We start from the raw sequence: 13,780 nt of genomic DNA on the forward strand, positions 1-13,780 counted from the left end.
ATAGTCTCTTTCAACTTAAAATAATGAACGTTGGTAAAGGTATGAAAAAGAAGACCTTTACTCATCTTGTTTTGGAATGTGATATTTTTCAGGTTTTGCAGCAGTGAGCATTATTTTAGAAAGTAAAAGATAATTTATCAGTGTCAGTAATTTGGCAATGAACCTGAAGTCCATACTGTGCTTCTAGGCCTTGCTCTGGACAAAACCTTATGTGTCAGCACTGGGTAAAGAGGGGCTGAAGAATTGTTCAACTGCTTCGACACTCCAGAAAAGGCTTGGCTAATCACCCATGAGGGTCTCCAGATGCTGTGAACCCTATGGGAAAGGGGTTCAGTTCAACAGCCAGGTCTTGCGTCCATTCCTGAAATCCAGCAGTGAGGATGAGGTTCAGGGGTGGAGTGGGAGGTCGTTCCAGGACAAAGCAGCGAGGCAGGAGAAAGAGCAATCTCCATTGTTGCTTCTGAGAATGCAGGGGGTGTGAGCACAGAAGAGGGAGGCGAAGCGCAGGTTGTCTGGTTAGTTGGTGGAAGTTCAAGCAGTGGTTGATGTGTGCTGGTCCTTGGTTGTGCATGGCTTTGTAGGAGTGGATTAGCAACTTAAATTGACATCTCTTCTGAGTGGGCATCCAGTACAGCTTCCTGAGATGGGTGTGGTGTGGGCTCATCTGGGGAGGTCGAGGATGAGTCTAGCAGCTGAATTCTGTATTGTCGGCAGTCTTTTCAGGAGGTATTGTGATTCATGCATAGAATGCGTTGCCATAGTCCAGCCAGCTGGTGGCTAGTGCTTGATTGATGGATCTTCTGGTTTTGACAGGGAACCATTTGAAAATCTTATGGAACATGCGAAGGGTGAGGAAGCAGGCGGATGAGACTGCGTTGAACTGTTTTTTTAAGGTGACCTTCCTATCCAGGATGATGTCTAGGTTGCAGACATGTTCTGTCGGAGTGTGCGAGGGTCCAAGTTCGGAAGCCACCAGGAGTTGTTCCACGCCGAGGTGTTGTTCCTGAAGATCAGAACTTCTGTTTTGTCTGTGTTGAGTTTTAGGCAGTTATCTTCCATCCAATGAGTTTTGACAATGTTGACCAATGGGGTCATGTAGACGTTGAACAGTGTAGGACTAAGGGACGAGCCTTGAGGGACCCCACAGATGATGTTCATGGGTTCCAAGATGAACTGAGGTAAGTGGACTCTGTGTTCTTACAGTGAGGAAGGAGGTGATCCACTTGGGAGCGTTTCCTTGGATTCCAACATGGTGGAGTCTCTTGATGAGAGTGTGGTGGGATATCGTGTCGAACAGGGTCGAGAGGTAGAGAAGGATCAGGGCCGCTATTTCTCCCCAGTCCAGGGGGATTCTGATGTCATTAGTTGCAGCGATCAGGGTAGTTTCGGTGTTGTGGTTGGTGCGGAATCTGGATTGGTAGGTGTCCAGGAGACTGTTGTTCTCCAGCTGTTCCGCGAGTTGGTGGTTAATAACCTTTTCTAGGACCTTGGCTGAAAAGGGGAGCAGAGAGATTGGATGTAGTTTTCGAGGTTGCTGGGATCGGCTGATGGTTTCTTGAGAAGGGGCTTGACTTCTGTGTGCTTTAGACCCCCCTCCCTAGGAATGTCGCACAATAATAAAAAACAAAGCATGCATGTTTCCAGCAGTACATAATAATTATTTCATCTCAATAAAATGTAGCAAAAATGTATGTTATTAGAACATAATTAGGCAATTCATAGTCGTTTGTTTCACTTTTCAGTGCTGTGAGGTCATTTATATCATGCAGCTCTATTTAAATGTAAACAAAACAAAACAAATGTTGCTTTCTGATTTAGGGTTATCTAAGACTGGTTTTAAGCCTTTCTATTAATGCACATTAGTGTTTGTGTACATTAATACATGTTTGTGCAAATGAGTATATTGGCCAGTATTGAGCCTTTTGGAATCCTTTGAGGGGCATCCCAGTATTTCATCCTTGTGAGATTAATGAAACATGTTTCACTGACTGCTAGCAGGTCACTTGATAATTTCAATTCTGTAATATGGCAAATCTACTGTAACAAGCACAAGGTTCTCTGTTAATGGACTGCTGAAGGACTACACCCCATTCCATAGATCACAATTCTCCTGTTACTGAAACCCAATAATACCTACTTTGTTCTAGTCACTCTATTCATCTATTCAATCATTTGCATGACGTCACAAAGCCTTTATTGAGATTATCATTTAATTCCATTTAATTTATGACAAAGAACAGAAAGAAATGCTTGGAATTGGTTCTCTGAATTCAGAACAATAAACCTGCTAACCAATATTCACTAGAATGACCGTTAACCTTGGATTTCCAGAAGCACTGTAATACCTCATCGGGGATGGTAAGCAATATATAAATGCAATTACAAAACTATATATTTTTATACCATTAAAAACAAGGAGTCACAAAGTGTTTCAGAGGGTATGGGCTACAATACAAAGAAAAGTAAAAAGAAAATACTGAAAAGTGAGTTGAAATGCTTTTTTGAAATTTAAAAAATGATGCTATACAAATCATAACTTTCCCTAAAAAAAATGCATGACGTTCTGTCATGTTCTGTTAGCATTGAAGATTCTATAGACTTACTTAAGAGTTTTTGGTGGAATGATAATGAGTTTATTCAAAAGCATCAAGTGGTGTACTGTGGCCCTATTGCACCGCCAGCAGCAGGCATCAAAGAGTGCCCTATTGCAGTGGGAAGCTGTAAAAAAGACCTTTTGATTAGTAAAGCGCGCAAAGTAATCAACTGTGGCACCAATCATCCTTGAACCATTCCCGTCTCTTATCAGAAACTTTTTATTAAAATAATGACAGTAATTTAGGTCCTCATTTAAAGTTTGTTGGGCAGTCCGCCATCCATTAGGGCAGCCAGCAGAGCTATCAACCTTTCCTGCCCTATACATTATCGCCTTCCTCCAGATCTCCAGAGCTGTACCAGCAAGTTTAGCCTATTGGAGGAACTGGACAGGCCCCACCAAGAACTCTGTACATGCGTTCTCAAAACGAATGAACCTTAGCACAACATTAATTAATATGCTTGATTAAAGTCACCAAGGAGGGAAAGTTAGTCTTGGGACAGAAGGTCCATTGCATGGCTCTGAAGAGGGTGCTGCCTGGTCCTGGTTATTTTTCCCATACTAGCTCGTGTTTTTTAGGTCTCGCCTAACCCAGCGCATTCGCTGGTCTGGCGAGACATTTTGTGAGGGCTCAAAAAAGTGCTACCAGGCCAGCCTAGACCGACAGTGCATGTGCGCGGGCACGCGCGTCGCGCTTTACCGCGATTACTTTCACTTTCGCGGCCACATGGCCGCTTTGAAGTTCTCCGTGAGGCTTCAATAGATTGCAGCAGTTAAAACAAGCATTGGCATAGCCAATAGGGCTCGCTTTTGGGACCTTATAAGTGTTTAGTTATGCAACTGTTGCATGGCTAAACACTTATAAGGTCCCAAAGGCGAGACCTATTGGCTATGCCACTGCTTGTTTAATCTTCTCTCTGTGAGTCTAACAATCCACAGAGATCACTGTTGCGCCTCCCTGCTACATGATCCTAAACCCTAGAGCATTTGAGAAAGGACTCAAAGTGCACCTTCCATAAGAGTGAGACTACTTTCCTCTCTGTTGGGGCATTGTGGGGCTGGCAGTAGTAGCAGCATGATTCCTGCTGAAGGCGCATGCCTATTCTAAATGGGGCTAATTCATAAATGGAATTGAAAAAGGTTCTGGACCATCAGTAGTAATTAGTTTAAGATAAAGACTGAGTTTCGGACATATTTGATTCTATTGTGTTACAGCAGGCATACAAATGGACAGGCTATATAGATAGACCCAACAGTCCTAATTCTAGCCGAATTTGAATTTCACAGGTAGGGCACTGGCTCTTTTGAGGAGAAAAAACAAGTAGCTCAACACAATAAACACTTGCACTTGGCAGTTGCCATTTCAACAACTGCCTTTCTTGTTGACTCAACCCATGGCCATCTCTACGCCTGGTCATTTTTTCTGTATCAACATTTCTTGTCATTTGCTCACTTCTACTTTTCTATCTCACCTTCTTGTTTCTCTCTCTGCTGATTGTTTTTACTGCTCTTTTCTCTTTCTCTTCATTTATGTCTTTCTCAGTTTATCCTCCTTTCTCCTTCCTCTCATCAGTCTCCTCATTCCCTTTCCTTCTTTGCGTTTCTCACTCAGATGGTCCAGAACCTTTTTAAATTGCATTTTTGAATTAGCCCCATCACTCTTGCAACATACATGCATTCTATAATCTGCACAAATTCTAGAGTTGAAGATAAATTTAGGTGATGTTGCCAAGTAGTTTTCTAAAGTGTATTACTATTTAATATTCTACAGTGGTTCACAAACTTTTGACTTCTGAGGACCCCCATTGAGTCACTACTGGAAGCTGGGTACCCCCAAGCAATTTGTAGTATTTAAATTTCAAACATTAAAACAGTAATTCACAAAAAATACACAAATAAATGCACACCAAACAAATACTCAAATTACTAAAGATTTTATTTTGAAAACATTTGCAAACATTTTAAACTGTTAATGGGAAGGTTGGTGCTGCATCTCGGCGACTAACTTTTCACTGTTTGTTTTTATTTCGCAGTACGAGGCTTCTGCTCCTGCCACACTGGAAACCCAAAGCAGCCTTGGCAAATGTTGTCAGACCAGTCCCAGTATGGTGCATCCTAAGTGCAGCAAGTGAGTCTGACCACTACAAACGGGCTTTGGGGGGGGGGGGGTGCTCTCCCCCTACGACAATTAGGGGAAAATGGTGCATTCTACAAGACATTTATCATTATATATTGAATTGTATTAGCTTTCACAGCATATTAGATGAAGACCTTACTATGCACCAGGATATGACAATCTTTGTTGGTGCTCTTCAATGATTCCCCCACTATCACCCTCCAACAGTACCTCTTATCTCACAATAGCCCCTCTGTCACATGTATTTCATTTGTTTATTAGCACCTTTCATAACAGTGTAGGGTGTCAGGGCACATTACATCACACACACATACAGAGACAATGAATCACGCTTGTTTAAATCAGTGTATACAAAATGTTACATAGGCAAAGGGGAACTACAAGGTGTTAAATTCACCTGGCATCCTTACTGGTAGGCATTTGTTAAGAGTGCTTGGGCTGGAGAAGCACAAACTCAGGATTCAGACCATAACACAGTGGTTAGCATCGACTTTAATAAGAATGTATTTCTACCCAAACAAACCTTTTTGAGCAGCATTAGGATAGTAAAAGACTGGGAAAAAAACATAACTTACTAACTTGTATCATGATGTTTGCATGCAGCTCTATGATGGCAGTTCATAACTCACTGTGCTAGATAATGATTGTAACTTATGAACTGCACATTAACAATAAAATCTATGTGACAAAAGCAGTAACCCACTGAGCTGAGCACATAAAATATTGTTTTGGGAAATGCATGGTACATGTTCTTTGCAGCAGGCATATTAACCCTCTGCGCCACTGGACAAAACTACCATCTCACTGAAGCAGGTACATAAATCACGGGAGTTATCTTGACACGTTTATTGTTGCCCAAAAACTGCTGATTATACAAGGAACTTTGCAGTGCTTTTAAAACTGCTGCCTGCGGACCCGCTGGGAATGTGTCAAAGACCCCTTGGGTTCTCTGTGGAGCACAGTTTTGGAACCACTGTTCTACAGCTACCAGTGCTTATGAGTATGTTGCAAGTTTTGATATTGATTCTATGGCAGGACCGGAGGCTCAGATTATGCTTCTTAATTTCTTTACTACTCAAATAACAGCCAATGAAAAAACAGTGAACAGTGTAAAAAAAAAAACATATCCCATGAGGCTTTCAACCACGCCTCCTTCATTAACCAACCAAACATGTCCATAGTATACAAAATAGCGAGGCACTATCTTGACTCCCTCTTTCTTTGCTGCTCCGCAGTCAAGATAAGTGCCTCACTATTTTGAAAAACTTGTGTAGTATCTGAATCTGAATGCTTTTATAATGATTGATTGTATACTTTATGTTTTGCCTGTATAAGCGCTGTCGCTTTGTACTGTTTAGCGCGATCGCGCTGCCTTAGGTGCGTGTCACCTTCTTTTTCTCTCAAGCGCGTGTTGAGGTTTTTCCCCGTTAGCAGTATTCATTTTATTTCTGCCTTTATGCTTAAAATGCCCCTGATTTCTGTCTCGCGTCTGCGAGCAGTGTAGCCGTGTTCGAGCAACTCGAGCGCTCACGGCAGGGTTGCCCCCCCCTCTGAGAGCGGGGCTCATGTAGCAGAGCCCGCACGCGTGTGTGCATGCTTCTGCAGGCTCCTTTCGACGCGCAGGGTGACGCCTCTCCCCCGGGCTCGTAAAACAGGGGAAAAGCAGCAGGCAGTGACCATGCCGGTACCGGGCCTCTCTTTAGGAATTTGCCCACTTTGTTGCAGCGTTTGGGGCCCAGTTTAACCCCTGAGTGACTTAGGGCTCAGATTATTATTAATTTTTGGAAAATCCTGACTTTGAATAGGCAGGTGGGGCTGACACCCTCCATTAGTCCTATTTTGGCAGGGAATTGGTACCCCTTGGCCTTCATTGCCCCAGCATTTGGCTCCCTTCTGACGCCCTTTCTCACCAGAGGAGACAGGGTAGTAAAATGTGGCTTCCCTCTGGGGCCTTTGATTATAATATATATACATATATTACTGGACATGTCAGACTGCGAAGTCTACGAGGAGGAACATGCTGCCTGTGGTCCTGCACAGGACGAAGATTACTATTATGATGAGAGTGTAGAGTCCCTGTTTGAAAAGACTCTAGAGAAAAAAATCTGGATAAGGGTCTCTCCTCCGCCTTATTGCCCATTTCTATCTGTCTGGATCAGCTAGCAGGTACTACCCCTACCCCTCTACAGGTACCCCTAACCCCTCTCCTCTTCCACCCTCAGAGCTCCCAGGCCTTCCTTTGCCCCATGTGCAAGTCTACTCCAAATTAAAGACCATCAAGGAACATGACTATGACACTCTTCATGTGGCTTCTTCCCCGGTCCCGAACCCCTCTGCCCCCCATCCCTCTGACTGACACGGATACCAATACTGATTCCACACATGAGTCATGTCCTCGTAAACGTGCCAAGAAGCGCAAGCACTCCCTTTCCCCCGTCCAACCTTCTCCTTTCACTTTTAATCCTTCCAGCATCGTCCACACCCATTCTTCTAATTGGGCCCCCCCATGCAAACTAATTTGCACAAGAGCTTTGATAAGGAGGTCCGGGCCAGCTTGAGGTCTAAATGCCCGCGACCAGATCTTGCGAATAAAAACCGCCCTTACACCCGAGATTGATTCTTCCATGCAGACCTTCTTAAAGAAGTATATATCGTTTTTTTTTTTTAAAAGGTCATAGATCGGGCCCTTCGAGCTTGCCAAGACAAGCTTTTAGATGTCTCAGGGCCTTTGGCTAAGATTTTGGAGCTAGCACTTCAAGCGCAGGATACTGGGGCTGCTATCCATCTGGAGGTCCTCGCAGGCTAGACCCAAAGATTGATCGGTGTTCTCGGAAATGCTAATTGTGTGCTTTCCTCAGAAAGGCGCAAGTCAGTCCTCCTCCAGATTGACCCCTAACTCGTAGAATGCAAAACCAGGTCCTCTGGCTGAAGGACATCTTTTTGGAGATCGCCTTGTTAAGGACATTGTGAAATTTGTAAATACTTTCACTTCGCTTGACATGTCGCAATCGTTTCTCAAGAGGTTGTTCCATCCCCTCTCTGGCAGAGCCAGTTGTGGCAGGGAACGCTTGACCGGTCGATACAATAACCCAAGTCCTCAACGTGGCTTCGCCCCTTGACGTAGGGGGTACACCCAGGACCCAGAGCAGGCCGGTTTTTAAACCACCAGATCCAGGGGTTTCCAAGGCCGGTACAATAGGGGCATCAACAGAGGCTACAGGAACAACGATGACCAGTCTTCAGGTATATCCACCTCTCCTTCCTATGATTCCTCTGGGGAGCAGACTAATGCGTTTTATGTGCAATCGGACAAAAATCACCTCAGATGCGTGGATCATTCACACTGTTCAGGGGTACCAGATAGAGTTACTAGATGTTCCTTTTCAGGAACTTCCCCCTTCGCCTCTCCATTTTTCCCTACAAGAACAATCTTTTATAGACTCAGAAATTCAAGAGCTTTTGGCCAAGCAGGCTATTGCTATGGGACCCTTCATTCCTGAAGGTTTTTGCATCAATGTCTTCTTGGTGCAAAAGAAGGGAGGAGGACAGAGATTAGTGCTGAATATCAGGGAGTTCAATCCTTTTGTTGTCTACAGACACTTCAAGATGGAAGGAATCCATCTTTTAAGAGATTTACTGCTAGAAAAGGATTGGATGGTCCGGTTGGACCTAAAGGATGCTTACATAACAGTCCCCATTTGCCACTCCCATCTGAAATTTCTCCAATTTCAGTGGAAAGAGCAATGGTTCCGTTATCTGTCCCTTCCCTTCGGCCTGTCTTCCGCACTGTGGGTTTTTACTAAACTGCTGAAACCGGTGTCGTCTTTGAGAAATGTGCATCCGCAAGATTGTTTATCTCGACGACATGCTTCTCTTAGCACAGGACCCCACACTGTTGTGCACTCACTTACAATGGACGATATCGCTGTTACAAGAGTTGGGTTTTGTGATCAAAACCAAAAAATCCATGACTATAACCTCTCAGCAAATAGGGTTCCTAGGTTTTCAAATCGACTTGGTGAATGCCCAGTTGCTCCTCCCAGCGCCCAAGATCAAATCCGTAAAGAGGGAGATACGAACGACTCTGTCGAGGCAGAAGGTCTCTTTGAGGTCCCTGGTGAGGATTGTGGGTCTCCTTGCGTCCTCGATTCAGGCTATCTTCCCAGGCCCTCTACACTACAGGGCGTTACAATGCCTCAAGATCCAGTATCTACAGCAAAGGTTCTCGTACAACCATCTGATCGCGCAAGAAGAGCTGCAATGGTGGCTCACTCATATGGAGGCCTGGAATGGCAAGGCCATCTTCGGAGCCTCTCCTGACGTCATTATTGAGTCGGATGCCAGTCGATGGGGCTGGGGCGCAAGACTTGTTAGCCGGTTTATTTGCCATCAGCTCAATCTCTCCATTGAAGAGCAATTATTGCATCCTCCTGCAGATGGACAATGTGTCGGCAGTACGCTACATAAATCGCCTAGGAGGGACAAAATCCCGACTTTTAGCCAATATTGCAAGGGAGTTTTGGCACTTCTGCCTGGCTCAGAAGATAAGGATTGTGGTATAATACATTCCCGGCAAGAGCAATCAAGTGGCAGATTGGAACTCCAGGTTTCTCAGGGACTTCAGCGACTGGAGACTCCATCTTTCTGTGTTTCTAGCGATCATGGGTATTTGAGACCCTTGCCTGATAGACCTCTTTGCAATTTGCCTAAATACTCAGCTTCCCCGCTTCTACAGCTGGAGACCGGATATGATGGCGCTGGGAATGGACGCATTTCTCCATCACTGGGGCTCCAGAGGAGTTAATTGTTTTCCCCCTTCACGTTGATTCCGAAAGTAGCTGCTCATGTCTGGAGACAAGCAACGTCATTAGTGTTAGTCACACCATTATGGAAGACACAATTGTTGTTTACGACTCTGTTGGAATTGTCTGTGGATCTGTCAGTCCAGTTGCCTGTGTTCCCGATGCTGCACCAAGACCCACATCCTCTGGTCCTCCAGAATCAGTTAACCCTCATGGTTTGGACGCTCTCCGGAGACATGAACAAATTGAGGGCCTTTCATCAGTGGCTGCTGAGTTTATACAACAGGATTGGGCTCCATCCACTCTCAAGCGATATTCTGCATCATGGAAGCGATGGGTGGGTTGGTGCCTTCAATGACAGGTGGATCCCGTGGTATCTGATTTGAAGAAAATACACATTTTTTGTCTGACTGTGCTGAATCAGGTCTGTTGTATAGGTCAGTAAATAATTTCAGGTCGGCTTTATCGGCCAGACGTAATCACATTGATGGAAAACCTATGGGTTTACACCCGTTGGTGTGCAAGTTGCTAAAAGGCATCAGAGTTGCTCGTCCGCCACATCCCAGATACACTACACTGTGGGATGTCTCGAAAGTTCTCTCTTTTTTAGAATCATGGCCGGATAATAAAGATTTATCTTTGAAGCAGTTATCTGCAAAACTCACTGTGTTGTTGTGTTTTATTTCCTGCCGCAGAGTGTCTGATGTGCATGCTTTAGATTTGGCAGGAAGGGGATTCTCTCCTAGGTGTTTCTTTCATCATCTCTAGAAGAACGAAAACGATGTCTCGTTCGGTTGAGTATCCTGCTTTTCCTCATAATGAGAAATTATGTGTTTTGAAATGCTTAAAGATGTATGAAGAACGTACTTTACCTCACAGGTCAGACCCTCTGGGTCAATTACTCTTGGCAACCCAAAAACAGTTTCGCCCGGTCTCAGCGGCCACTCTGGCACGTTGGGTTAGGTAGGTGAAGGCTGAAACTGGTATAGATATTTCTGTTTATGGGGCGCATTCAGCAAGAGGCGCTATGGCGTCTAAAGCCTTTATTATGGGGTCTCATTTAGAAGACATTTTGAAGGCTGCAGATTGGTCATCTGATTCAATGTTTAAAGTATTTTATTATAAGCCCATTGTACATGTTTCTTCTGTTGTTGTTGGTCAGCTTTGAAACAACATAATCTGAGCCTCCGGTCCTGCCATAGAATACAAAATTTTCCAGCCTTCGTGACAAGAATTTTAGATTCTATTAAGGACACGGAGGCGAGGATTATCCCACCCGTTGGGACAGGTAAGATTTACAACTGTCATGTTGTTTGATGATGCATAAGATTTATGTTATTTCCCGCCCTGTGATAACATAAGATTTCTTGGTTCCGTATTTTTCAAACTTGTTTCTGATTTCCGGAACGGACTCCAAACAGAGTTGAATCTGCAATTCCTCATGCCAAGGAAGTCTTCGCTGTTGGAGGATAGTTGTCTCATCTGGGACCTGTTAGGAGTTGCTCTCCGTTGAGAGCCAGAACTGTTGCTTTTGTTTACTGAACACTTGAGACTGCTTATTGCAAAGAAGGAGGTAGTCAAGACGGTGCCTCGTTATTTTGTATACTACGGACACGTTTGCTCGGTTAATGAAGGATGCCTGATTCAAAGTCTCATGGGAAATGTAGTTTTTAGGTGTCGCCTGGCGAAAGCTGGGCATGCAATGCTCTTGCTATTGCGAGTACCTTTTGGAATCGGTTCTGCTGAGGGCTTTCGTGCATGCGTCTGCATGGACAAACATGGCTGCTTTTGCCATTTGTCCATAGCAGACAGCATGCGCGTGTCCGTAGGGACTGTGGACAGCCTGACGCCATTTTGCATTTTGGTGTCATTGCAACGGAAATGCTGTTTTCTGCTTGTCGGAGTTTGATGAGCTTGGAAGAATGTATTCGTAGGTTTGCTACAAAGCAAAAAGGCTCTTATACATTCAAAAGTTCAGAATAGGCAATTCTGTCCAGAGGGTTGAAATCGAGGCTGCGAGCGAGAGGATTTACCTTGGGAGTGACTATTTCCTGCACCTGCCTCGTGAAGGCAAAGTGCCATGACCCAGGAAGAACTGCAGAGTTCACACTTTGAATCAATCACATGAAAGCGAAGCGCGTCACCTCAAAGAATGTTAATCTGCCTCCCTGATAATCAGTCTGGTTAATTTGCATAACATATGCAGGGTATATTTATCATTGTGGTGGCCACAGTAAAGAGAACGCGCCAGTTTCATCCGTCAAGTAGCACAAAAGCCCAAACCGGTGCATTGTCAAACATCACGTGACCGCCTCTCACCACTAAGCACTGGAGATGTCCATTTCAAGCTATCTGAGCGCCTGAGCATATCACAGCAAGGAATATTTGAAGGCAGCTAACACTCAGAGGAAACTTTTGAAACCATGTATATACAGTTCAACCTCCTATGTGTTATTGAGCCTGGACAAGAGGCATTCTCCCCCCTGCCTGCAAAACAGTTGAGTCATGCACTAACTTCTGTCTTGTAAATGTATTGCTATTGTGTGCTGGTAAATACAGTATGGACAGAACAATAACTACAAAATTGTGTTTAGCAAGTGCCATTTTAGCACAACTTAATTTGGTGGTGGGCACCTTAACATTTTGTAAGCATTGTTTAAAGACGGTTAGGTTGAGTCTATAGGAAATGGAAAAGTGTATTAATGAATGCATCATTAGGTGCTGTTTGTCCCAGAAACTAGAAGCTGAAATGCAGCATCTTACCAAGTCTAATGGCTTAATACATAATACAACAAAACTACATTTGCTATTCATTCTTCTAAAATCAGTGCTTTAAATGGGCCGATACTCACCAGTACTGAGTACCGGTCCTTTTTATTTTCTCCCCTTGAGAACCAGAACTTCTCATTGGGCAAGTAGAGTAACAGTACTTGCAAGGGCCAGGCCATGATGAAGGTGGTGCTCCGCTCATTATCTTGAACCTTGGCAGCACCTTCAACATGTCTCACACTGATTCACGGTAGAAGCCTAGGGTGGCTGTCCTGGCACAAGAGTGCCAGAAAAACAGCTGTCACTCACAAGGACACAGCACTCTGCAAGTGCAAGTGCTACTCCCAGTCATCAGAGCAGGGGTGTGATTGCAGGGTGTTTAGCATATCCATCGATCTTGCACAATTGGGGTAGAGAGGTGAAAAAACTAATGGGTGGAGGGTGAGATGCACTGCTTAGGGCAGTTCGGCTTTTTAGTATACTCCTTGTTTTAAATGACTGAAATCTTCACCCATCAGCAACTTAAATTAAATGAATTTACTTGAAAATAAATCCCTGCCCTCTCCACCAATTGTCTTATTAACCTGAAATAACAAAAACTAAATGGTAAAGTAAATGTTTTTAAAACATTTTCTTTACTTTTTACAGAATGGTTTGGTGCATTTAAAACTAGCCAATTTGTGTTTTTCATAGGAAACCAAACATAAACCTAATGTGACATGAGGCTACATGAAATGTATGACACTTTCAGACAGTTCTGGATTTTAGCTGGCAAAGCTTTTCCATTCTGGGACTTGTAGTTTCCAGTACACAAAGCTGTGATGGCAAAAATCAGAAACTGGTCAAACATACATGCCCCGTAACATGGAGCTACCAAGTCCCTGCCCATATATGTTTTGGGTGTACACACAAATCATACATATTGTATTTTAATTGCATTTATATAGCGCTTACTACCCTTGACAAGGCGTTGAAGCACTTTTTCAGTGAGTAGCACGCTAAAGATTAGTGGTGAATTAGTATAGTGAAAATATGAAAGTAATTTGAGCGGTGGATATGTTAGTCAGTTATTTGGATTGAGAAGGATAGTGGAGGGATAGAAGAGGGAAAAAGGTTTGCATTTATATAGAACTTGCTACTCTTGATGGGGGTTGACGTGCTTTTTCGGCAAGTAGCACGCTACTTCAGAACCCATACAGTGTTAGTGGTGAATTAGTATAATGCAATATGAAATTAATTTGAGTGGTGGACATGTTAGTCTATTATTCGCATTGAAAAGTATAGTGGAGGGATAGAAGGAAAGGATTTAGAATTTTTTGTTTGTTTGTTTGTCTCTCATGGAGCTCATACCAGGAGGAGGAGGATTGGGATGAGTAAAGGGGAGTTGGAGGGGGTGAGTAAATGGGAGTTGGAGGGGTTGAGTAAAAGGGAGGTGGAGGGGGAAGAGTCAGAGGGATATAGATACAAATACCAATCAAG

The 13,780-nt window shown here is 43.8% G+C and overlaps 1 long non-coding RNA gene across 1 annotated transcript in view; it reads left to right on the forward strand.

The window, feature by feature from the left end:
- LOC146864094 (uncharacterized) overlaps nucleotides 1–13,780 on the forward strand; it is a 65,391-nt gene that overhangs the window by 50,176 nt on the left and 1,435 nt on the right. Inside the window, exon 2 of the long non-coding RNA XR_014976608.1 lies at nucleotides 4,627–4,721. This is a non-coding gene — a long non-coding RNA (uncharacterized LOC146864094). The remainder of the gene's footprint in view (nucleotides 1–4,626; nucleotides 4,722–13,780) is intronic.

This window comes from Triturus cristatus, chromosome 2_1 (genome assembly GCF_964204655.1).
Source record: "Triturus cristatus chromosome 2_1, aTriCri1.1, whole genome shotgun sequence".
NCBI lineage: Eukaryota > Metazoa > Chordata > Amphibia > Caudata > Salamandridae > Triturus > Triturus cristatus.